Here is a 26,440-nt window from a genome sequence, read left to right on the forward strand (position 1 = left end):
AAACAGCAATTTTAAACTTCAGATGACATTTGTTGTGTAATTCGAATTTAATTAGTCTAACTAAAAATAATGTTATATTTTAGCTAATCATTAAAAAATTATAAAAGAAAACTTATTTTGGTTTATCCTTGTGTTTTAAAAAAATATAATATATAGAACTAAAAAGAATAACTAATTTTTCGTATTTTTAGTGTGCTAATGTTTTAAAAACTTTTATAGTTACTGATTAAGCTCAAATTTTGCGAAGTTTGCATCCCAATAAAATTAAAAACTTGCTCTCGGGCAAAAGTGTGCTGACTACTGGTCTAGTGCTTGTCCATATTTGTGTACTTCTCTATTGGTATTAAAGGTTTTGTTTTTAAGCAAGTTTAAACTAAAAGATTTTTCATAAAAATAAGTTAATAACAAAAAAAATACTATTTTTTGTAAATTTAGTGAATGTTAAATACAAAAGCATACGTGTACAACCTTCTTTAAATTATTAAGAAAAAAGAAGGACATGAAGTATAAGTAATATGTGCTAGGAGTTACATAAAAATGCATATCTTAATTAGTTAAACTTAGATATTTTTGAAGTGAAAACCTATTCTTTTTTTAATTGAAAATATCAATTCAGACTTGAATTTTAAGATTAAATTTTGATTTTATATAACAACAAGTTTTATATACATTATAATTTTACAGAAAATTAAATAAACCACATTAATAAAAAAATGACCAAAGACCTGTTCAAAATTGTAACTAAGTATAGAAAGAGATTGGAATCTTGTAACAAACATAAAATTGTTAGAAGGACTTTGCTCGAGCTTTCAAAACTACCTATGACTTACAAAATTCTAACTGAAACCCGCATTGGTTGGACTGTAGGTATGCTACACAAAAAATACGCAGAGTATAAGGTGCTTACTAAACCAATTATTAGAAAATGGAAAATTTTAGTTAAAGAAAATAATGATTATATTACAACAACTGCTTCAAAACAATTAAAATATACAATGAAAGCTACAAACCAAACATTCAAAAAAGAAGTTAAAATTACCACTGAAAAGTTAAAAACTTCTAAACAAATGAGTTTTGGAGAGGCGTTGAATAATAATCAACCGAAAAGCGAGAAAATAAAAACGCCCCCAACAGTTATAAATGACAGCCTTGGTATTCAGGAAAGGCTTTATCAACTAGTCAATTATGTTAAAGAAAAGAAATCAGTTGTTATATCACAATCATCACAGCATAACTTCTTGGTAAGTGATGATGAATTTATGAATCTTTCTACTTCTAGAAAACGAGGTAGAACTGCATTGTTACATTCTGAATTAGAAGTTAGCACAGATAATTCAGGTATTCTCAAAAATCCAGTAGACTGCATTAGATTTTTAACAACGAACATTGACGTCATTGTAAACTCGAAGTTGTGTCTTCCTTTCGAGACTGCAAGACTGATATTAGAAAATTGTAATGCCGGTCAGTTGAACAAACTAGAAGCTGGCAACAAAGCATATTTGAAACAGACAAATTATATTTGGAAGCACCTTTGCAAAACAGACTTTAAAAAAGAAACGACTAATAAAAACGAAAGTCTCGCGTGGAAATCAGTTTACGAAGAGCTCAGACAAAACCGAGAAGGTAAACTGCAAGCAGTGAAAAACAAAATCCTAAACAAAAAAAGGAGATGCGATCTCGCTAAAAACAAAACCGTTCTTATTGAAGCCGGATGGACTAAAAGTAAACATTTTAAGGAAAACAAAACTAGCTCATTTAGTTCTACCATCAGGCCTGCTGTTATTGAACCAATGTCGTATAGAAGACCTTTCCGACCCGAAGAGATTAAAAAGAAAACAGCCGATCCGCTGATGGCTAAAGCAAGAAAACAGTTGAAAAATAGATTTCAATAGATAGATGATGTAGAAAGACATCCATGCAAAATTTTATTAACGTGATTTTTATATTTTGTGTTTTATAGTCTCATGTTTTAAATAAACTAATAAAAAAATTATTTTCTTAAATATATAACTAATTAAATGTAGAAATAAAAAATAATTGTCTGTTAGTGTAAAATTTTTGTTTTAGTTATGACATAGTTTAAAAATTAACTAAGTATTTTAGCAATTGTTATTATTAAATTCAGTCGATGGCTAAATGTAACAGCTTGCTATCAAGCTGCACAGCTAAGTTGACAATACTCATTACAGGCGGTTATGGGTTAAAGGTATAAATAAAAAAATTAAAAGTATTTTGGGTAAGATTGGTTAGGGTTAAGGGTATAAATGTTGATAAAAAATTCTAATTGATGATTCAGCATAAAATTTAGGGTCACACCTTTGCTTTAAAATCGGACCATTTGAGATGAAAACTGAAATGGCCAATGAATAGATTTATCTAAAAATTTAATTGCAAATAAAGCATCAGGGCTGAAAACTACTTTAATTTTGAACTATATCATATGAATTAGATACTAAAAACTAAATAACTTAATCAGTAGGCTAAGGGTATCAAAAATTAAAGTTTATATTGTATATTTTATATTGTCAGACTTAAAGAAATTCGGAGTTGTTAATAATCTTTGTTTTTTTAAATAAAAAATTCCATGCTTGACTAGTTGCGTGGCAATTTACTTAATTAATCTGACAATTATGTCGATTATCTCTACGAATTATAAAAACATTCATTTCTCCAAACTTGTATTGAAAAATCTAGCTAAAAGTATAAAATTAAAAAAGCAAGTTTTGTAGACTATGAAGGTTTTAATAAGCATTATTTTAAATTTTTCTCTGTTAAAGGTTTTAAGGGTTTAAAGTTTCAAATGAACTAAGCTACACTTGGTATATAATTTGTTTTAGTTCAAAACCTTATAATTTATATACTGTTTTTCCTGTATCAGACTGTAAAAAGTCAAGTAAAAATACACAGAGTTTTAAGTATTTAAAATTGTGTGTTGAAACTATAGGTTTAGTTTTTATTTTTATAAAAGTTTAGATCTTTATATTGAGGTTAGCTCCTAATGTTAAGTTTCAAGTTTAAAGAACTTTTATCTTAAAATAGATTTTTAAAACAATTTTTAAGTTGAAGTTTTTCACTGTTCAAAATCACAATTAAATTTCTAAATAAAAGTATGTACTTACAATTAAAGTAATAACACTAACAAATAGTTTTAATTTTCATTATAACTTAATTTTAACAAAACTTAAGATTCAGTGCGTGAGTTTTAGCTACAAGATGTAACACTCTGGATGCCATTAAATTTGGAAAATCTTCAATTTTATAGTCTATTAAAAAAATACCTTGAAAAACCTAAAACCTCAAATAAATTTTCATGTTAAATAATGAATTGTATATCGTATAAAAAAACAAAAACTAATGTTAAATTAGTTATAAAACACATTCAAGGTAGCATTTTGGTAGTTTTTAAACTGTTAAACAAATATTTTGGATACTTTAATCGAATTTTTACTTAAATAAAACAAGAAAATTTTTGACTTTATGATTCTTGAAGAAACTTGCAGTTTTTACTCTGAATACTATCTATTGCAGATATAGGCAGGCAATTATTATTTGCAGCCACGTTTTGAAAACAAAGTTTTAATTAAGGCCTTCTAATATCAAAAACCTAAAACAATATAAAAGACTTCTAAATTAAGTGTGAATACAAAGGACTTTTACAGCATTACCTTTCCTTAATAATTAACATCAAATATTTAACAATTTTTCAGTCGTAAATGAATTTTTTAAAATTAGTTAATTGTTTAGAAGAAAAGTAGCTTTCAACTTTTACAACTTGCATTAATTGACTAATAGTAGTTCAAAATTGCTAATGAATTATTATACGTAGGATTCTTATTTTTTAATTTAACTTTCAAGTTTTTTTTGTTGCTACGTAATGCAGGGGTCGGCAAATTGCGGCCCGCGTGCCAAATACGGCCCTTCAAGTCAAAATCTGCTACCCGCAAGCTCCTTTTCAGCAAAAATTAACATTTTAAAAACAATTAAAATCATATTTTTTGTGATAAAAACTTACATTTATGCTCTTAGTTCAATAAATACTCTTTGTTAATGGTCTAATATTACTTAATTTGTTATATTTTAAATCTTAAATAATATTTTTCTACTGATAACTATAATTTTTTAAGATAAATGCGGCCCTCAAAAGGTTTTTTTTTTAAATAGTGCTTAATTACCCGTGAGCAAATTTTTTTAAGAAAACTGGCCAGCGAGTCACACGAAGCTGCCGACCCCGGACATAATGTATTCTAGTTTTGTTGGTATCTTTACTTAATTAATATAATTTTAAAAGTTTTGCAAACAAGGCTTTAAAAACTTTGTTTTACCTTTAAATTAGGTTTAATTATTATATAAAAACTTTTTTTTCTAATACTTTCTTAAAATAAATTGAACATAAACATTCCAATAAAAATAAACTATTTGATTGAAATATTAGAACTAAATTTTATTGTCGATAATTTTAATAAGTACCTTTTCTTATACTGTGAGCAGTTTAATATTTTGTTCTTCATTTAAAAATTAAATAAGCTAAGGTTTGAACAAGGTTTACAAATTTGGTTTACCGTTATTAAGGTATGTTTAATAATTTTTCCAATCAATGTGTAACAATTGTAGTTTTGGCTTAAACTCTGTTTGTTAGAACAATATAAAATCTGTTTGCTTAAACTTAAAACGAAAAAAGAAACTAAAATGACTTAATCTTATTATGCAATATAGGATTGCTATAAAGCTCAAAACTATTAAAAGATATTGCTAAATAACAGGGATTTTTTATAGGTATACATGTTTTAAGCTTTCAAAAATGTCTTCGATAAATACAAAGTTCCAGATTGATGTAACTAATAGTTTATTTAACTTATTATATAGTTATTAGTTAGGTATAGTTATTAAACTAAAAATTATTCTTTTAATATTGATTCTTTTATTATATTTGTTTTTGATTTTTCAGTATAGTTAGAAAAAAAGTTAGATAGTGAAATATTTCTAAAATACAAAAACATGACTACAATTGTAAAAAGTGTACATATTATATTGTTCTATATACTCTATCGGTAAAAATAATATTACCAAAGCAAGTTATAAACCTATCGATTCTATTAAGAAAATTTTACATAACTGGTTTAGTACCAGGTTCAAAAATTTCGAACTGTACATATAAAGTAACTTACTCAATATATCTTGTAGGTAAATCTTTTTTATTACAAGTTTTTTATTACATTTTTAATATTAGTAAAGTAAAAGATTTTCATAAAATTTTATTCTACATCATTGAAATTTAAACCTCTTTATTTTAAATATTATTCATTTACTTTTTTAACTACATAACAAATTTAGTTCTAGTTGCTAATTATTATACCAGTTTAAAGTACAACGAAACCAAAATATTAATTTGTTAAACATATTTTGGAATCTTAAAGAATTTTGCAGTAAATTAATATAAATGAAAATCACTTGTCAAACTTGTAAACTATTATGATTATATTTTAGAGCGAAATTGATTAATTAATTACGTAAACCATTCAAACTATGTTTTAAACTAGTATTTTAAATGAATAATTTTTGTTAGCTTTTAATCTTAAATTTTTTGTCTTCATTTAACAGTTTATCGTGAGAACAAAGTTTACTTAGGATTAAAATACTTCAGAACCTTCGATTTTAAACAAAAGTTATTGAAGAGTCTTTCTATTGTGTTTTTTGAAAGAATAAGATCTGTAAATTTACTAATATTTTAACAATACTATCAATTGTAATATAATGATGTGCTTTTTACATATTTATAAAAATAAATGAAAATGTTACGTTTATTTGATAGAAAAAATAATATTTACACAAGTAGCCAAGTTTGTTAGTGAATATATATGTACAGCTGAATAAGTTCAGCTGTATATACAATATTGTATAAAACACGTTTAATGAAATAGGTTTTGAGCCACAAAACGAGAAATAAATATAAAATTACATATATTCTTGTTTTTTATTTAATTCATGAATTCAAAGAATAGTTTTTTACTGATACACGTCTATAAAATTAACTCGATCTCTTATGAAGGCTTGAACGATAGTTTGAATTTTTACACTAACTTTAATATTAAGACTAAGTAAAAAAAATATTTTATAATTTAATTACCTCATGAAAAAACAGCACTACTGTTTTAAGTTTTTAACTCAAGCAAAAACTAAAAGAAGTACTAATTAAAATGTTATTATTAAAAATATGTACTAAAATATATAATTTAAAATATAAAGTATATATTAGAAAAAGTCTATTGTATAGATTAAAAATATTGTGAATATAACGAATACCTTGATTTTTACAAGTTGATCTTACTTTATAGAGTTTAATCTCAGCTACCAGATACTTTTTACAGCTTAACAAAATTCAAAGTAGTTTTCGAGATACAAGGGGTCAAAGCCGGCCAGCTCAATAGCTCCCTTATAGAAGGTCCAAACTAAAAAGGCGAAAAAATAACCATTTCGTTAAAATCTATTTCCTCCTACAGTTTTTAAGCAATCATATTCAAATTTTCACAGTTTACTCGTTACTAAATTTAAACCATTTAAGAGTAAGAACTTTCTTTTATTTTGAGAAAGGTGTTTTTTTTATGAATTTTAGACCTTAAAATTGTAAATTTCAATTATTTGAAATTTCCAACACTCAAAAGCTTTTAAACTGTGTAAGGAATATTATTTTTGAAAACTTGAGACACCTAGCTTAAAAAACTTAGGAGGAAATATATTTTTAGTGAAATAGATGTTTCCGCGTTTATTGCTTGCGCCTTCCATTAGGTCCCTATGGAACTCTCTGGCTTTGACCGCTTATATCTCAAAAACTACTTTGAATTTTGTAAAGCTATAAAAAGCATCTGGTAGCTAAGATAGTATTCTATTAAATAAGATCAACTTGTAAAAAAAGTGTTTAACCCCCTATAGCCTTAATTGTAAACATTACTTAAAATGTTAAACCTTGTGGCTAGCTGTTCTACTGATTATTAGCTTAAAGTAATTACTTTTTTGGTTTTCCAAAACCTCATTCTGACTAAGGAAAGTTTATAATCACTAAGGTTAGTTTTTTTGAATCAAAGAGTGGCAACCCTGATATTAGCTAAAATTAGATGATGTTCTAGTTGCCAAAACTCATGGAAAGTTTATAAGTTTAGAAAAAAAGATATTTTAGTGTTTTTTATTGTTCTTTCAATTTGAAGTTTTTTTTACTGTTCTCAATTTCAAGTTTCTCTTTTGTTCTTTCAATTTTAATAAAATATTTAAGTAAATATTGTTTAGAAAAATAACAAAACTACCAGATACTATTTTTAACTATTAATCTTAACTAGACCTTAATAACATATCATGAACTTTCTTATCATTTAATTATTTTAGCAGTACATTAATACTCTTAGTCTAATTTTTTTTTTTAATTACAGTTTTTCAAAATTTAAAAGTATATAGTTAGATATAACACATAAAAGATAAACTTCACACAATTATACTTAGTTAGTAGTTAGTTATATAAAATTGCATTATCGTACATAGTAGTTTTTAATATACTTACATTACAAATAAATTAGAGTATTAAGAATCCGTTTACGGATCCGGCCAGATTTTAATTTGAAAAAAATATCCAGGTCCGGTTCCGGCCGGATCTTAATTAAAAAAAAAATCCGGATCTGGGTCTGGCCAGATCCTAAATTGTTGGTCCGGTACATCACTACTTTTTAATACATAGCAAAAAATTTAGTAAAGTAATTTTTAATCTAGGGTAAATTCCCTTTGTTTTAGGGGCTAAATTTTTTGATCACAAAATATGTAGATTAATTGTTAACAACTGTCTTTTGCCTTTAAAGTTAGTATTCAGCTATAAAAATTTTCAGCTAAGTTAGCTTTTAACTTTTTATATTTTTTAATCAGTTTTGAAATAAACTAAAGAAAAAAATGTTTAGATTGTTTTTGATTAAAATTAATTAAAGTATGTATGTTGGGTGTACACTTAGTGATTACCTTTCATAAAAAGAAAAATATGAAAAAAGGTTAAGAATCGCTGTTTTAGTCCATTTAGTTGTTAAATTACAGCTACAACATTTAAGCCAAAGACGTCCATGTAGAATATCTTAAAAAGAAATAAAATCACTTTTTGTTAACAAAACAAAAGAAAACACTTTTCAAACTTCTGGTGATTCGACAATATGAATTAGAAATATAAGGTTTTAGTTAAAACTATTTAATTTAAATTGCTTGTATGTTAAAATTTTCAAGAATAATTTTTTTAAACGACTGTGCGATGTTTTTTTTTTGATATATTGTAATTTAATATGCACTTTTGCCACTATTTGGCGTTATTTTTTTTATAGTTGCGCTTTTTGTCACTTAAAAAAGAGAATGCTCAAATTTACATTTTTATAACTCTTAACCGTCTCAATCTAATGAGAGCAACTCTAGTTAAGTTGATAATCATTTTTTGTTTAATAATTTCAATAATCTTTAATATTTTTCAAAGTTTATAGTTAGTTGTTGTAGATAGTTTTGTTTTTTCTTTAAATTGTATATTAGCATCTAATATTTTTTTTAAGTTCATTAAAATTTTGTACTCTGTCATTATAGTTAAAATTCAAATAGTTCTATTTTAAGTGAGTTAATGTTTTTTATTGGAAGCCCTTAACTTTCAAATTTTAGGAAAATTTCGTTTAAAATAAGTACTGGACAATGAAAACCTTACTTAAACATCTTTAAGCTGTTTAAAAAAGTATTTATTTTGAGAGCCACCATTTTCAGCTTATTCAAATTAAAAACATTTAATTATCTTTTAATTGTTAGTTAATAATAATGTTATTTTCTTAGTTTTCTACTTTTTAAATAACTACTGTGTTGTTAAGTTATGTACAGTTATCATATATACATCGTATGCAGTGTGCACTGTTTAGAATTTAAATATTACTTGTTTAAGTACTACTTAATTTAAAATTATAAATAATTGATAAAAAGAAAGTTATTTAAGATACATATTTTATATACATTCTACTTTGTTACATACATTTAAAAGTTTTAACTTATAGTTTTTAACTATGTTTACTAAACTGTTTTCATACTGAAAATATAAAAAACGATATAAAATTACCTAAAAAAATATGTATCAGGAAACATTTGATAGTGAACTTAACTAACCATATCATTTTGTGTTTGTAATGTAAAAATCAAGTTAAGCTGTATATTGGAACAAAACAAATACAAGATATATTGTTTCAGACAACTCTAAAATAAATAAGTAAAAGCATAAGCTCTGAAAAGCTTACGATCTGCTGTCAAATAAAATAAAAATAAAACAAATTTACTTTGTTCTACTATATTGTTATTAGAAGATAAAAGTGTGCATTGATAAACTAGAATGCTCGATTCATTGTAATGTATAATTTAAGTAACTTATATCAAGCAAGTTTTAAAATATATTTAAGTAAACAAATTTTATATATATATAGCTGTTTATAAACTACTAAGTAGAGCTGTATAACCTTTTAATAATATTTATTTAATAAACTAAATTACTAAAAGTAAGTTTTACTTAACACTAAGCATGACTTTTCCTTAAAATTTAGTAGGTAAAGTTTCAGAAAGTGGTTAACTATAGTAGATACTAGGTTTACAAATTACAGTGTTTTAACTCTTTATATTTAAATGAAACTATTCTACTAACTTAAATTTTTGTAATCGTATATTTTATGGTTTTTAGTGATATTACATTAGTTAGTAATTTGTTAAAGATAAAAGTTAGATAATACCAAACCTATTAAAAAACAGTCTAATAAATCGAGACAAGTTTCTGATACATTAAGCGTCTATAAATTTAGTTTCTATAAAGTACTCTGAATATTACTACTATTTTCTTCCTATCAACAAAACAATGATCAACTTTTTTTTTATAAAAATGTTATGGTGTTAAAATTAACTTAGTTTTAGTTTAGTTTTTTCTGTTTAAAATATAACAATAAATAACTTCATGGAGTTTTTTTTTCAAATTAACTGTTTCATATATAAAATTATTTTGAATCTAAACTAAATTATTATATAAATCAAACATTTTAGTAATTTGTTTTTTAATTATTTTCTAAATGATTTTAAACGATGATTTTTTTATTAAGTTACAGAGTTTTAATAATGAAAATCTAAAAAAAAATAAAGTCTGTTTATGTATAAACTTTTATTTTAAGTAAGACTTAACAGAATAAAATAAGAATGAAAACTAATTATAGCTAGACATTAAACTTGATAAACGTTTAGAATGTGCTTAAATTGCTCAACTCGATGTAATACTACTTAACTTGTAAAATATCGAACATAGTGATTTACACATTAACATCCTAGATATTCAAATTAAGTATTAAGTCTTATGAATATAAGAATAAAAACGTCTACTTACAAATAAAATTGTTGTAGCTAAAGGTTTGTGGTCTTTTGTTTTGACACAAGTACAATTTTTTTCGGAGATATTTAGGTAAAATATTTAGTTAAAAAAAACTTTTTCACTTAAATAGATTGAAAACTTTAGTATACCTAACATTAATTAAGTTTTTCAAGTTGTTTACACATTGAACTTATTTCAAACAAAAAATAAAAATAAACATTTAAACACATATCAACCAAAAGCTAGTTTACGACTTTTTAAAATTTTTATAAAATATTTTTTGTGTTGCTACCTTATGTTGTTATAATAAATTTATTTATGATCAAGTAGATAGTTTTTATATAACATTTATGCAAACTTGGTAAAGTAACCTATTTATAAATTTAAAAGGATCTAAATTTGAAGTAAAAATTAACGAAAATTTAAAACTAAAATTAATATGTGATACGAAGTTTTTAAACAAATGTAATGCAAAAAAATTGAGTTTTAAATACTGTGTAACTATTACTTATTCAAAAAAACACTATTTAGCTTCTTCTAATAAGTTTTTATTTGTAAATAATGTTTTTATAAAACTAATATATTTTTGTAACAAAAACAATAATTAAAGATCTATTTTTACTAAACTAAATTACTAAAATATATGATTTAATTCAAGTGTAACAATATAAGATAAAAAATAAAAGTTGTCACTTCTCCTGAGCATATTGCATGATTTCATGTTGAATAATTTCTAAGCATTTTCTATTTTATTTAATATTTCTAGGCATTCAACTTTCTATTTATTATGGCTTTTGAATAAACAATTAAAGAAGTGAAATTATATTTTTGTATTTACAAACTAACTTCAATACCATAAAAAATATCAAAAATTCTTTAAGATACTTAAATAATAATACACACTGTCTGAGAATTCTAGGTTTACAATGTAATAAGTAATTAACAAGTAAATAAATTCTAATTAAAAAAAAAGTGCTCATAAGATTTTCTAAATTTCGACAACTAGTATAAATTTTAATTCATATATGTATATTAATAATAATAAGCATAGTTACTAAATTTGTGAAAAATGCTACATATAACAAAATCTTTATTAACAAAGAAACCAAAAATTAAGCCTTAGCTGGTTATATCGAATTAGTAGTATACCTTTGAAAACAAACAAAAGAATGTAAAAGTTTATAACATAAGATAGTGATTCAGTTTTATTTTAAGCAATGATCAGAAAATAGTTTCATAAACATTTCAATTTTTCATCAATAAACTCGGTTTAAAAACTAACACTGATATTTTAGATACTAATTATATCAATTGGTAAGTAAAAAAGTTTTTAACTAATTTTTTGTAGTTATTCAATTACATTTTGCTTAAGTAAAAATGTTTATGGAAGTTTGTCAGTAAGTTTTTCAATTCAAAAATCTTAACTTTTTTTTGGTATTAAAATGTTCTTATATCCGAACTTAAAAGTAGTAAACAAATATTTTAATATACAACTTGTCGACTTCAAAAAATAGCTTTTATAATAAAGCGTTATATATTTTTTCGATTTACATGATTACACATGATAAAGTAAGTAACAATAATAAATATTGAAATTATTTTGAACATTTAACGCAATACTTGAAAATGTTTTATAAAACACAGCTTAATGAGTAAATATATAGACAGATTAAACTGTACAGCATTCAATCATAATGTTTACATTTAAGTTGGACTGTGCAATAACAGTAAAGGTAGTAAAATATACTTGTATAATGCTTATTAAAACGAAAGTTAAGTTATAAAAATTTCTAAAGTTAATAAAAATACAAAATAAAAGTTACTTCTGTTAACATATGTATTAATACTAAATACAGTTGTATATTAAAGATATTCCTATTTAAATTCTGTTTTTTTTTTGTGCAGTTTTATTAAATTAATAATTTTATAGCTTTCTAAATTATTTTTACATAACAGTTTTCCAAGAAAACTTAAAAATTAAAAAACTTAAAATTTTCAAAAACTATGAATTAGAACCAAAATATAATAAACACATTTTTTAAATAAACAACTTTTGTATTAAGATATATTTGTTGTTACGTATGTTTAAAGTACAATAATAATTTTATTTTTATTATGTACTATAATTTAATTAAAATTTTCTATTAAATTTTATAACCTAGCTTCGATCTAGGTTTACAAACTTTTCAGTAAAATTTAATGGATTTATGACGTAATTTTAGAAAATTTATATATTTTAATGTAAGTGGCTATTTGTGGTTTTTACCTTATTACTTAGGTAAGTTAGTTTATCGAAAAGTTTCATATAATGCGGTTACATAATTTTTTATAAAAGTTGTGTAAAGTTGACCAAACTGCATAAAACAAGCTAGTATCGTTTAGTAATGAAAGTTGATATATAAAAAAAAATGATACTTGGTGCTTAAAAATAATACGAAATTTTATAAATTGTATTTAGCAACCGTAAAATTTTCAGAAGAACGATCATTATAAATGTTCTATATAACAATGTTTCAATTAAATATATTTAAGAAATCAAATCACAACAGAATACTTGTTTTGGATTGTTTATTTAAACTATTTTTATTTATCAAGTAAAATTCAAAAGTACATAGTGATTATGAACAATAGTTTCGGACAAAATATTATAAGGCATCTTTGGTGTGCGACTTGATAACCGAAAAGTTCTTCGTGCACCAGATGGTAGGACTAAACATTTTGACCGTTTTATTTTCGTCGTTTAATAAAACTGTATGAATGATATTTCATTATAGTTGTAAAATGTTTTGAGATTCAAATGAAAAATTTTCAAAATAAGCTTAACATTAAAAAAAAGAAACTAGACGCAATTTTAAACTATGTAAACTAAATAAATAAAACAAATACGTAAAATGTCTTTTAAATATCAAAGTTAAAAAGAGTAGACTATATATAAAAACAAGTTTTTTTAATTATATATTATCAATATTTTAACGACAACACAATAAAACTAGTTAAAAATTCTAACTAAGTTGTTGTGAACAAGCTAATACTTTGGTGATATAATAGTAAAAAAGTTGTAGTATAAAGTATTAAAATGTTACTAGTATTTTTTAAGTTGAAACCTAGTTTTCGTATAGGTTTAAAATATTTTCAGTCTTCAACTAATATCAACACAGAAAATCCGTTCTTAATATTATAACTGTTGTGCCATAACTTTTGTGGTTTTTTTTTTGTTCATGTGTCAAACTTTCATGAAGTGTTTTCGGTACTTTTGCGCTACAACTTTACTGCTTCACTGTTGGAACAATGTTAAATCAACTTTCACGCATTTGTTTATCTGAAAGATATAGTTGCATATTTACAAACAGCTAATATGTAACAAAGGCGACATTTAATTCTTGGTTTCAATTTTAATATGTACTTTTAATAAATTAAGTACAATAATCTATATTTTTTTCTCATTTAAAAAGGTTACCTTGAAAAATTTCTCTGCAAGTATTTTAATTGCGACTGATGTACAATCTGTGTTGTTTTATGCCGAAAGTCATTAAGCTATGGAATTTCAGTTTTGCAATCCATGTTCTAGAACTAAAAACTATTACCTCTGTAAAAAAGATTAGTTTTAAAATATTGAATTATTTTATAAAAGCTAATTTAACATTGTACTAAATCTTAATAAACACAAATCTGATTTATTTTACTTAAGTTAGATCTAGTTTGAGCTATAAACTCTTTTAGTCAGTTACAACAAGTAATGTAAAAAAAAATTAAATTGCTTTATTTCCGCTGCACGGAACGGTTTATAAACTATGTTTAACTTAACCTAGGTTTTATCTAGATTTACAAACTCTTGACTTACAAGAAACTGCGTATTTTAGAATGCTGTTATTAATTTAAAAAAGTTATTGTAAGTTACTGTTTGTGTTGTTTTAAATATGACGATGATTAAATGTTTTTATAAAAAAAATTTAAATGTTGTCAATTAGAAACTTAATCAAAAGTTACAGTTAACGTTGTTTTACTTGTTTGTTAACTAAGTTAACAGATGTTTTGTTAAAAATATCATTTAATTTTAAGAAAAATAATAACAAAAACAATTTATAAACTCTTTAGTGTTTAATGGTTATCGTAAAGAAAAACACGATTAACAAGATAACGAAAAAAATAAATAATAAAAATATTTCTAACTCTTAAAGAAATATTTGGTATAAAAAGTTTAATCTGATGGTGAGAAAATGTCAAAAATAACTAGCTTGTCAATTATAGTTTTTAGTGAAGTAAATCTTTAAAGTATATAAAAAAATTTCTAAATATTTATCAAAGCATATGTTTATACTGTTATAACTTAACGTTCGTTTTCTATGAACTGTATGATGGTAATTGGTTTTTATGTTTGACCAGCTTGTCATTTTTGGTGATTTTAATGCAAGGTTAGATCTGATCACGAATGTTAGGCTTCCTGTCTAGAACATTTTAATTTTTGAGAAATTAATCTAAACATTCAACTATTTTAGAGCATGAGCGTGAAAACAAGAATCTCTGTCTGATATTTTCACAACTAACTCGCAGCATAAATTATCTTGTAGACACACTTCGGTTTTAAAAACTGCTATCGACTAGACCTTACGCTTGTTAGACTTCATCGTAATGACAGTGTTCTTCTTACCACAATGTACCTATCCTCTGTAATCGCAAGTTTTGCTGGCAATGTTCTAAGGATGTTGAAGAAAGAAACTAAAAACTCTGTTGGCAAACGCAACCTAAGTAAGTCGCTTTAAACTACGCTAGGTACGTATGCAACTATGACCTAATAAACATTAATTTATCACATCAGAAGAAAAAATCGAAATTGGGAAATATGAACAGTAGTAAAATAATAATAGCCCCAAATCTTTAATGTTAAAAGGAAAACTTGTGTGTAAATAATTACATTTAACTTTACTGTAAACTGATAATAATATCTCTATAACATTTGCAACTTAGTATATAGAGATTGATTACCTTTATTTTATTTCATAAAACATTTTCAATATTACAAGATTTTCTTTGTCAACCGGTAAATTTTAAATAAATTTGCAAAAGTATTTTGGTTAGTAAAACAGTTTAAAAAATAAAAGTTTAAACTATGACGTATTATTAAAAATAAATACAATTTTTACAGTTTAGCAAATAAAATTTAAGTAAAGATATTTTTATTTTTAAATTGTTAATAATTTTGCTTTTCTATTTAATGCGGTTTGCGAACTTAACTTACGTCGTTTCATCGTTTCATATTCGTTTCAGGCTGTAGAATTCGCTTTGTTTAAATCTTTTTACAAACTTTCAAGTGTTGAACTATGTCAGAGTTTTGACAAGGTGTGCAATTAAAAAGATGGTAAAATATTGCGTTTTTTTAACTGTTTAGCAGTGGTATGTACTGTTTATCTTCAAACGAATTATCATGATATTTCTCCAATGTAGGAGATGCTTTACCTGCAGAGAAGGTGTACCTATAAATAATATTACTTCAAATATTTTCGAGCATTTAATTTTGTTGCTAAAGTAGTCAGAAAAATTATTTTGCTAATGTAGGCTGGTTTAATAGAATCATTTATTTTTGAAATATGGATGCTGACAAATACTAAGTCAAACGTTTGTTTTTTGTTTTTGAAAACCTTTATTTAGAGTTTTTCATATCGTATGAGTAATGTCTGTTACTATAGTAAATGTTTCTAACCTAGGTTAAGCCTATGAACTAGAAACTAGAATACATCGAAGACGAACTAGAAACATCAAACAATAAATTGAGTAAGGTTGTGAAAACGTTTTCAATTTATTGATACAAGAAGTTGATTGTGGGTTCTCTGTGTAAGTAGGCAATTTTTAGCTAAAAAAAATGTAAAACTGTACTTAGTCATCATTTGATTTGAAAAAGAAAATACTTTCTTTGCTCTACTTTGTTAATTAACAAAATTTATGTTACATGAGTTATACTGCTCAAAACAAAATATATTAAGATTTAAACTATTGAAAACTAATAAACTATATAGTTAAATAAGAAGTAAGAAAAACGCTTATTTATTAAACAGTTGAAGTAAACTCATAAAAAAAGATTATAACATCTCAACTTTAAGTTGGAATTTTACAACTTTTAATATATTTAATAAATAACTAGTAGATACATTTATAACGTTTTACATAAAAATTATAAATATTTACTAAAAACATTAAAGCTGATAAGAAACAATGTGTATTAAAGCTAAAAAATCTTAAAGTTATAAAAGTATATTTTGTATTAATGTTTGCCAATTTCTTATAAACAAGGTTTTATCCTAAGGATAGATTTTTGCATTATAAATACTGATAAGATAGCACTTAAAATAAATAAATAGTCAGAAAACCTTTAACTAACAGTTTAGAAATTTTTAGACTATTTTTTTTAACCATTTAACTTACTGTAAAAATATGTTAAGTAAAATAAATTTCAAAGATTCTTTCAATACCTTGGTGAATATAAAAGTATACATCACTGCTTTTTAAACTTAGTGTATAAAGTTTTTTAAAAAAATCATTTATAAACTTAATACTTGTTTTGATTATACAGCTTATAATATTAAAGCTTACTTAAACACTAAAATAAAATGTTTAGTCATGACAACAACAACGAAAAACACAACTGATAATTCGGTTTTAATATGTAAAGAAAAAAAAATAGTTTGTTTTTTATGTACACCTAATTATTTATAACAAATATAGCTTACATTTGATTCTAAAAAGTTCTATTTTTTTTAAATAATAACAAGAAATCAAACTCAATATTTTTAAGTATTTACTAAAGCATACACTTGTTTTGTGTATTTAAAACTGAAGAAAAAATATTATGGTTTTATATCAGGTTTAATCTAGGTTTACAAACTAAACTTTCGATAATCAGATTATATGATAGAATTATTAACAGTTATGCAACATATTGTTAGTTATTGTTAATAGGTTACTGTTTAAGTAGACGATTTTTAGATAAGTTAAACAGCAGTAAAGATAATATTTAGTCAGTATTTAATTGATTATAACATTTCAAGTGTGCTCAAACTTTTCATTTAACAAAATTTTTGTTATACTGGTTAAACTGCTTAAAGTAAAATAAAATATTATAAGGCTAAAACTAACAAAATTTATTTACTATACAATTAATTCAAAATTTCTTTAAAGTAGTTACATACTAAACGATTTATTAAATTCGTATAAATAAATGATAAAATTTCAACTTAAAGTAAACGTTTAAGTATTTAACTGTTGGAAATGGTTGTTATAATATACATTTAGAAAATAGGGTATATAAGTTATATAGCTTTAAACCTAAAGCAAGCGTCTTAAATTTATGGAGTATATCGTGTATTAAAGTATGTTATTTCATATATAAACTAGGTTTAGCGGAGATAAAGGTTTATATATAGTAAGTTAGTTTAAAAAGAGGCGAAACTCTGTGTTAAATTAGTAAAAATTTAATGGTTTCCAACAAATTATTTAGAAGATTAATTAACCTAGCAAAAGTCTAGGTTTACAAACTATAGTTTGATAAAATATTTATACTACTAAAAAAAGTATCATAACTATATACAAATCGTTGTAAGATACTACTTGTGATTTTTTAAATATCAATAAATAATTCTTATAACTAATGATCGGATTAATAAAATCTAATTAAAAAAAAACTGAGGTGTTATAGAGTTAAGCTCTTTTAAATAAATAACTGTTTTTATATCTTATCGTTGCAAACACATACTACTGTATATGTGTAAAGCTTAACTGTTGTAACTGATGTGTATTCTGTACACAAATATTTTATTTTACTTTATACATATCCTCACAAACATTTGGACATAACAAAAAGTGAATCTAGTTTAGTTATTTATAGGAAATATACTGATATACTTTATTAGATGATTTACTGTATTAAGTAACCATAGATTCTGGTTATTTTTAATGATTTTAGCACTAAACAAAAACAACATGTAACTTCAATATACTTTAAATACAAAACTTTATTAACTAGAAAAATTAAACGAATAGAACGGGATAATAATTTAATTCATTTGTCAAATTTATATAAATACTAAACTTGTTTATTACCATAGTAAGTTTACTTAAACTTAGTTTTATGTTTTAAATAAAATGATAAAAAAAAAAACCTATTTATAAAAATTTGATGTGTAAAATGTATTGACGAACTATTTCAAAGTTAAGAAAATTTTATGGTAATACAACTAATATTTTACTTTAAAGTTTACATTATAAAGTTTTATATTTAAGTTCACTTGGTGAACTAATAATAAAATTAATTAAACAACTTACTTATTGCACTAAAATCATAAGTAATAAGTTAATTTAACCAATTTTTTAACTAACCAAAACAGTATTAATTCTAATATTTATACAATTGTGAGAAACAAGAAAGCTATTTTAAAGTTACAAAAAACTATATTTCTATAACAAACATCAAAGTAAAAACATATTATAAGAAATTTTTAAACTACTTAATGTAAATAATTATTGGTAATGTAAAATTTGCTTACTTAAAAAATTTAAAAAAATCAATAAAAACTAAATCGATAGCATAGTTACTGCAACTTAAAAAAATTAAATACAACATTAACAACAAAAAAAAAACTGACCTGAAAATAATTTTTAATAGACAAACTTTTGTTTTATAAACTATTAAGCACCAGGTCTAAAAAATATTATTCGGCCATGGGAGTATTTTCTAATAATATCATAACTGATAAAAACGTTTTATTGTACATTACTGCTTGGGTTATTTCGTGAAGAAGAAACAATTTGTAATAAAAATAGCAATAAATACTAATAAAGTAAAAATATATATAATATATAAATTATTAATAAAACAATTTATTAAAATAAATAAGAAAAACCAAAAAATGCTTATCAAAATAATAAATAAAAAAAATACTAAACAAACAGTTCATACTGTGATTACAGTGTATTCTAAATCTACAAAAAAAATTTAATTTCAATAAACTTAATTATTATAGTAAAAGTAGTTTTTTCAGTAAATATTTTTATTCAGATAATGAACAAATCAAAGATTGTTATTCTATTAGCCCCATGGTTAAAAAAATTATCACTTTATATAATAATATCATAATATTTACAGTTTTGGAATTTAATCTACAAAATTTTTTTTTCAAACTTTTCTTTATAAAAAGATAATTTTATTTAAAAAATTTTTATTACAACTAACATATGTTTATAAAATAATACAAGGTTTGTTAACTGGTCTAACAAATCTTATTTTGATCTAAGCAGAAAATTTTACTAATGATATTATCTTAAAACTCCTTACATGACTAACTTTTAAAACCACAAATTTTTGGTTTTAACACCATGTATATTAATTAACAACTCATCAAACACAAAATGTTCTAGTAAAAACAGTTTGTAAGCCTACAACTCATCTAGATTTTCAAAATAAAAACTTTGAGTAATAATATACTTTTTTGACTTAAGCAGTAAAATTTTAGTTGTTAAATTTATTAAAAACTGCTTCCTCGACTTACTTTGAAAAACCACAAATGTTTGGTTTAAACAGCTAATATATTAATAAACTAAATACTAAACATGTTGGCCGTTTGTATTCCACAGCAGTTTGTAGATCTAGTAGTATTAATATAGTTTATTTAAACCTTACACTTAGTAATAGTAGCGTTAAACAAACTGCACTATTATCAGAATCACTCTGAGTCTATTTAAATACTATTTTATGTAAAGTTGTCCAGTAGGTGTTTCGTGTTAGTTAAACTTCTCTACAGGTAAGATTTCAATTATTAATAATAAACAAAGGTATGAATATCTGTTTAGTTATCAACAATTGTTTCAATAAACGATAGTCAATCAAGATAATAAATATCAATTGTAAGAACATCTTATTGCATATTAACAAACGTACACTTTTAGTAAATAAAGCGGATATGTGCTTCGTTGTTATTGTATCTAGCTCTTTACTTTTAAAAATCAAGCACTCTGTCTATTATACAAAATTACTTGTATATCAAAATAAAAGCATTTATTTGCTTTAAAATTAAAAGTGTGACATATGTTGATAAGTGTGAAAATTAAACAATTGTAGTTTAAACATTAATAATTATTACTAAAATTCTGTAACTAAATAAAAACTATTCTAAGCAAATGTTTACTACAATACCATTTTTGTTGTGAACATACTAAAAAAAATTGCAATAATAATATATAGATAATCTAACTACTAAAAAATTTGACTAGACCTTTAACTAATTGATAAGCTTAATAAATGTATATATTTAGTTATTTAACCTAAGTTTAACCTATGTTTACAAAATCGTACCTTTTATGACTAAAGTGAAGTAAAGAATGGTTCTTAGTAAATATTAGCTGTTGCTATCGAATGTTAGTGTTTTGTTTGTTTAGTTTAAGTAAACGTTTTTAACGTGGACTAGTGCAGAGTTTTTAATCTTTTTAACAAAAATTAGATAAAAATAAAAAAAATTAAATTTTTAACATAAATGCACCTACTTAACATTGAAGCAGAACTAAACTATAAATATCAAATAAGCAGGTTTTTTCAAACGAGACACCTTCAAATTCAACCCGCGATCAAAATCTACCCAGTCAAATTCGAGAACCGCTTAAATATCGAGGGTAGGGGTTAAGGGTAACAGTGATAGCGAAAAATGAATAAAAAATATATGAAAAAATGCAACAAATATAAAATAAATTAATACGTAAGAAAAATATAAAAATAACGGGTGGATTTTGATAGAATACCTTTCATAAAGAGAGTTTATATGCATTAGAACTTACACTTTGTTTTTCATATTGAAACTTTATAAATGATTCATTTGTTTATTCAACAAACTTATTGTAATAAAATTAACATTTATTATTTCTATTACATAACTTAATTTTTATCGACCTAAGTTTGCATTAGGTTTAAAAATCAATTTTTGACTTTGGAAGTTTTTTACTAGAGATGGATCTTAATATTTATAAGTTACATACGAACACTTGTGGTTTTTGCACTTATTTAAACTAGCTTGTTGTTCTTTAATAGCTTTATAAGTTACTCTTACTAATGAAGTTTAGAAAATAATGATGCCTCAGATAGAACAATGCATCAAATGAGTTTAAATCAACAAAAAAAAATGTAATTCCAAAAAATACATTCAATCTAACATTGTATTGTTTGTTGTACAAGGTACACTATTTTAATAGCATACTATCATATTTATTCATTAATCTAAGAATATTATCACTTTTTAACAGTACTTTAATAGAATAAATCTTATAATAAATATTATTGGTAACATAATTAAGTCAAACATAACATTGATTATAGTTGCTTTTACTGTTTATTAATATGTTTTTTTTAGTTTACAGACATTATAACTTAAAAGTTTTTTGTCTCACAACCTTAAAAAAACTATTTAAGGTAAAGCTGTTGTGACGTTATAATTGTACAAAAAGTCAAACTATTTGTACTTTTATAATTAAACATTTATATACTTTTATAAAGTTAATATTATAAACATTAAACAAATATAATGTCACCTTAAAGCTGTTAGTTATAATATAACTTATTATATATACACTGCTTCTATATAGGTAGTTAAAAATATTCTTCAGACCGTTCATCTTGATATACACAAGTATTAGTTGCTATTTATTTTATCTAGTGATACTAATATCTTTATTTATATTTTGTTACATCAATACTTTTCTGTCTTCATTGTTTAAAAAAAATTATATATTATCAATAACTTTTTTTATGGTAAGAATTTTTTTTTTCTTTATTAAACTAAGTTCAGCTGCTTGTTAGGATAGTATTAAATTGATGATAATTTTGTTTTATATTAACTTACTTATAAACATTAAACTAGATATGAATTATTAAATCTTTGAAAAGTTATGTTACTTTTTCTAAATAATTATGGTCGAGTAAAGTATTTTAGAAACTATATAAAGTAACTAATCAATCATTAAATTTGTTTTTTACGTTTATATTTTCAAAACATATTATATTTCGTTTTCTATCTAGTCTTTATAGGTTTATTCGGATACTGGTCCTTTATTTACTTAAACGGTTTTTAATTCTTTAAAACGAGTACAAACGAAAAAGTTTATTTATTTAGTTGCAGCGTAAAGTCTGATAAATTATAGTTTTTGATTTCCCGTTGTTTTGGTTTTAATTTAAAATACAATGTCGAAGTCTAATTCAAATATTTCTACGTTTTTTTAGTAGGTTAAGCATTTTAAGTTAGTTAGTAATATTTACGTAATAAATAATCAAGATTAAAAATAATTTAAATACCACCATGAACTAGTCTGCTTTAAAGTTACATGTAAATTTAATGTAACACTACTTTTGAATTTGAAAACCTTGAATTTAACTAAAACACAAATACTTTACTATAGAATAATGTCGTAAAACTGAGTAATACTTTAGAAATGGCTCTAATTAAGTACTAAATTTTGTAATCAAGTGTTTCTAGTTTTACTAATTTATTTATAAGTGGCTTTCATTTAACTTTTTCAAGTTTTTGATTTAAGATTTTAAATTTTTTCAACTATATACTAATTGTTTCCAACATGACAAAGGATATCATACATTAGGTTTAAAGTATAATAAGTAAGTTATTATAGAACTGATTGTAGAATATTATTTTAATTTTTTAATACGTAACAAGTAAAAATACTCAGTTTGCGTAGATTTATTTTTTGTTTTCCAACCAGGTTAGAACTACGTTCACAAAACTTTGCATTTCGTACGTAATTGATTACATGATCAGTTTGGAAAATTACTAAATTGATGTTGAACTGAACGTTTGTGCTTTGTTAAATTGAGTCATAATACATAACGTTTGTAACCTTTTAATTGCTGCTCTTGGTTAAATGAAATATTGAACATAATAAAATAATCAAACCTAAGCAACATATAGGAAAAATATTATTTAGCTGATTTTCGAAAATAATTTATAAGCCGTTTAGAGTATTTTTAAATTTACAAAATTTACTAAAAAGTGGTGACTTATATGGAAAACTTTCATACCAAATATTTAGTGCTCTTTTTTTAAAAATTTAATTCATATGCTATTTACCTAATTTATACCAGGTCTAAAAAAATCTACCCTGTATAATCTGCATTTCTAGAGTGAATCTAAATTCATAAATATTTTTGTAATCGAATATCTGTGGTTTTTTGCTTTTTGTTGTAAACAGATATATTATAAATAAGAAAAATTGAATAAAAATTAAACAAATTTAAATACAACAAAATTCGTGGTATCTCTTTTTATAATTTATTTGTTTAGATACTTACTTTTTTAGGTAAAACTTGAGCTACAAAGATTAATTAACAAATATCATTGGTAATTTTATTACTGATGTTACTCTATTTGCAACAAGTAAAATAACTTTTAAAAATGTTGTTATTTTATAAAACAGACCTATGAATTTTAATTTACTTTAAGATTTAATATTTACTGTCATGTCTATTCTTTTGTATTTTAAAAGTTTTATCCTTTTATAACTTTTCGTCGTACATATATATATATATAAAATGTATATTTTGTGCCATGTTCAATAACTATTTAGTTTTGTCTTTTTTAAATCTTTGTAAGTTTAAAACTATTTGAATGATACATTTTTAGTCATTATTGTTAGTTAATCTGGCATATTTATTTAAATTTGTTTTTTTAAAAGTCTCGTGTAGGCTATGCCCATTTTATTAATTTCATTATGTTGAAATTGAACCTACTTAATATTACTTTATGATAATGTATATAATTATGTCTATCTTGATTTATAAAAATTATTAAAGGCGATCATTGTCTAAGCGCATGAATTTATTAATTAATAAACTTGAAGTTTTAATTTATACATTTTTTATAACTGCGTGCATAATAATAGCTATAATGTTAATTTATTGTACAAAATTATTAAAAATAAATATATAGCTGTTTTGTATTTTAGCTTATGTAGTTTTAAAAACCGGTAATACTTAAGTATAAATAGATTTATTAAGTACGAGCAGCTTAACTCAAATTAACAAAAGCACCAAAAATAAAAAATTTGCAAAAATTTGAATTTATTGTAGTACCAATCTGTACTAGTTTTCGAGTGGTACTTAACGTGTAAAAAACATATTATATATATTGTTCCAATTTAAAGAAATTTTATATAGAGTATAACTCAATGCTTTAAAAAACTTAAGTTCAGTTTAAGTTAATAAGAAAATATGATAAAACTGTTGTATAATAAATTTTATAAAGGTTATTGTCTATTATTTTTATATGCCGATTAATATAGTTTTTCTTCTGATATAAAATAATTCAAAATGTCTGTTACTGTAACTGACAAATAAAAAAAAAGTATCTGTATATAATTAATGAAGCAAAAAATAAGCCTTATAAAAAGACATAATTAAAAAAAAATTGTAGACAGACTAAAACTTTTATAATTGTTTAAAATACGTAACTTTAAAGTTAGTAAAACTATATTAAGTCCTTTGAAATCCTATTTTGCTAATGTTTTTTGTTTTTGTTCGTTATTAACTTTATTAATTTTTGTACGTTAACTTTTTTGTACAAAGTATTAAGAATAACATAAACACTTAAAATTTTACTGAACTTTGTTTTTTTAGAATAAATTTAAAGAAATACTTTTATTTAGTTTAGGTCATTTGTGCAATTGTGTATATAAATTCTTCGTATAAGTTTATTTTAAAAATAATTATAATGAGACAAAATTGTATCTAATTATTGAAACTTTTTAGAAAAGAAGGAAAACGACAAAACAATTTTATCGAAAAATTATTATGATACAAATAATTTATATATGTAACGTTTAAAATCAATACAATAATTTATTTTACTTAAACATTGACAATATTAACGATAATTCCTTTAAATTTCAAAAATTCAATTAAAATTATTATATGCCTAAAATAAGTTCATTTAAATTAATTTGAAATTACCACAAACATTTATTTACAAACAAAATATATTTGTACAGCGCGATTAATAAAAACAATACTTCCAAATATCAGAAATATTTTGTAAACTTAACATAAAGTTAGGTTAATAAAAGTACCTTACAAAACTAGATTTATAAATCTTTTTAAACAATCCACCATATTACAGAAGCCAAAAACCCACAAAGTATTTGCAGTACTTGCATACTAGGTAAGGTCGCGATTGCCCAAGGATAACTTTTATTCCTGCCCGCACTTAAAAACATACTCCTTCGAAACTTAAGTCTTAAGTTGTTCGTAATATAGGCTTTATGCATGCTCTCAAAAAGTGTTTATCTAGCTAATACTTTTTTCATAACTAAAATTTTTTATAAAAAGCATTCAGGCAAAATGATAAATTTCATAGTTATCACAAGTATCAAATTATTTAAAGTCTTCATAGTTACGCCATAATTAAAATTAGCTACATTAAAATGTATCTCAATTTAAATTCTTTTACTACTATTAACTACATTATTATTTAAGCAATGTTTTTTTATAAAATCAAGTTTAAGAAAAAAGAAAACATAGTTTTTTTTATTATTTAAATATCATATTTACTTCGAAACTTAACTAACAATATAACTTTACCATAAATTCAAGCTTTTAAATTAAAATTTATTTTGTTTTGTTTTTAATTTACAATTTGTTATATTTTAATTGTTTAAATGTTGCTACATATCTTTATAAACACATATTTTTCTAAATTTTTATAATATATTTTGACCTTAGATTAATTCTGGTTTAAAGATTCAAATCAAAATATTTAGTAAAGCTTGTCTAATTTGCTTTAGTCTCAAATATTTTTTTTTTTTTAATTACAAACTTTTGTTTAAAACAATGAAAATATTAATAGACACATTTTCCATTGATAGTAAATATAATAAGAAAATAAAATTTGTAAGCGTAGTTATAATCTAGGTCGTTAATTTTTATTTATTTTAAGTAAACAATAAGGAATAAATTGAATCTAACATGGGCATACGAATTAGTGGTACATTTACTTTTGCGAGTTGTTTAATTTAGTATTA

This window comes from Thalia democratica, chromosome 5 (genome assembly GCF_965202585.1).
Source record: "Thalia democratica chromosome 5, ktThaDemo2.hap1.1, whole genome shotgun sequence".
Lineage (NCBI taxonomy): Eukaryota > Metazoa > Chordata > Thaliacea > Salpida > Salpidae > Thalia > Thalia democratica.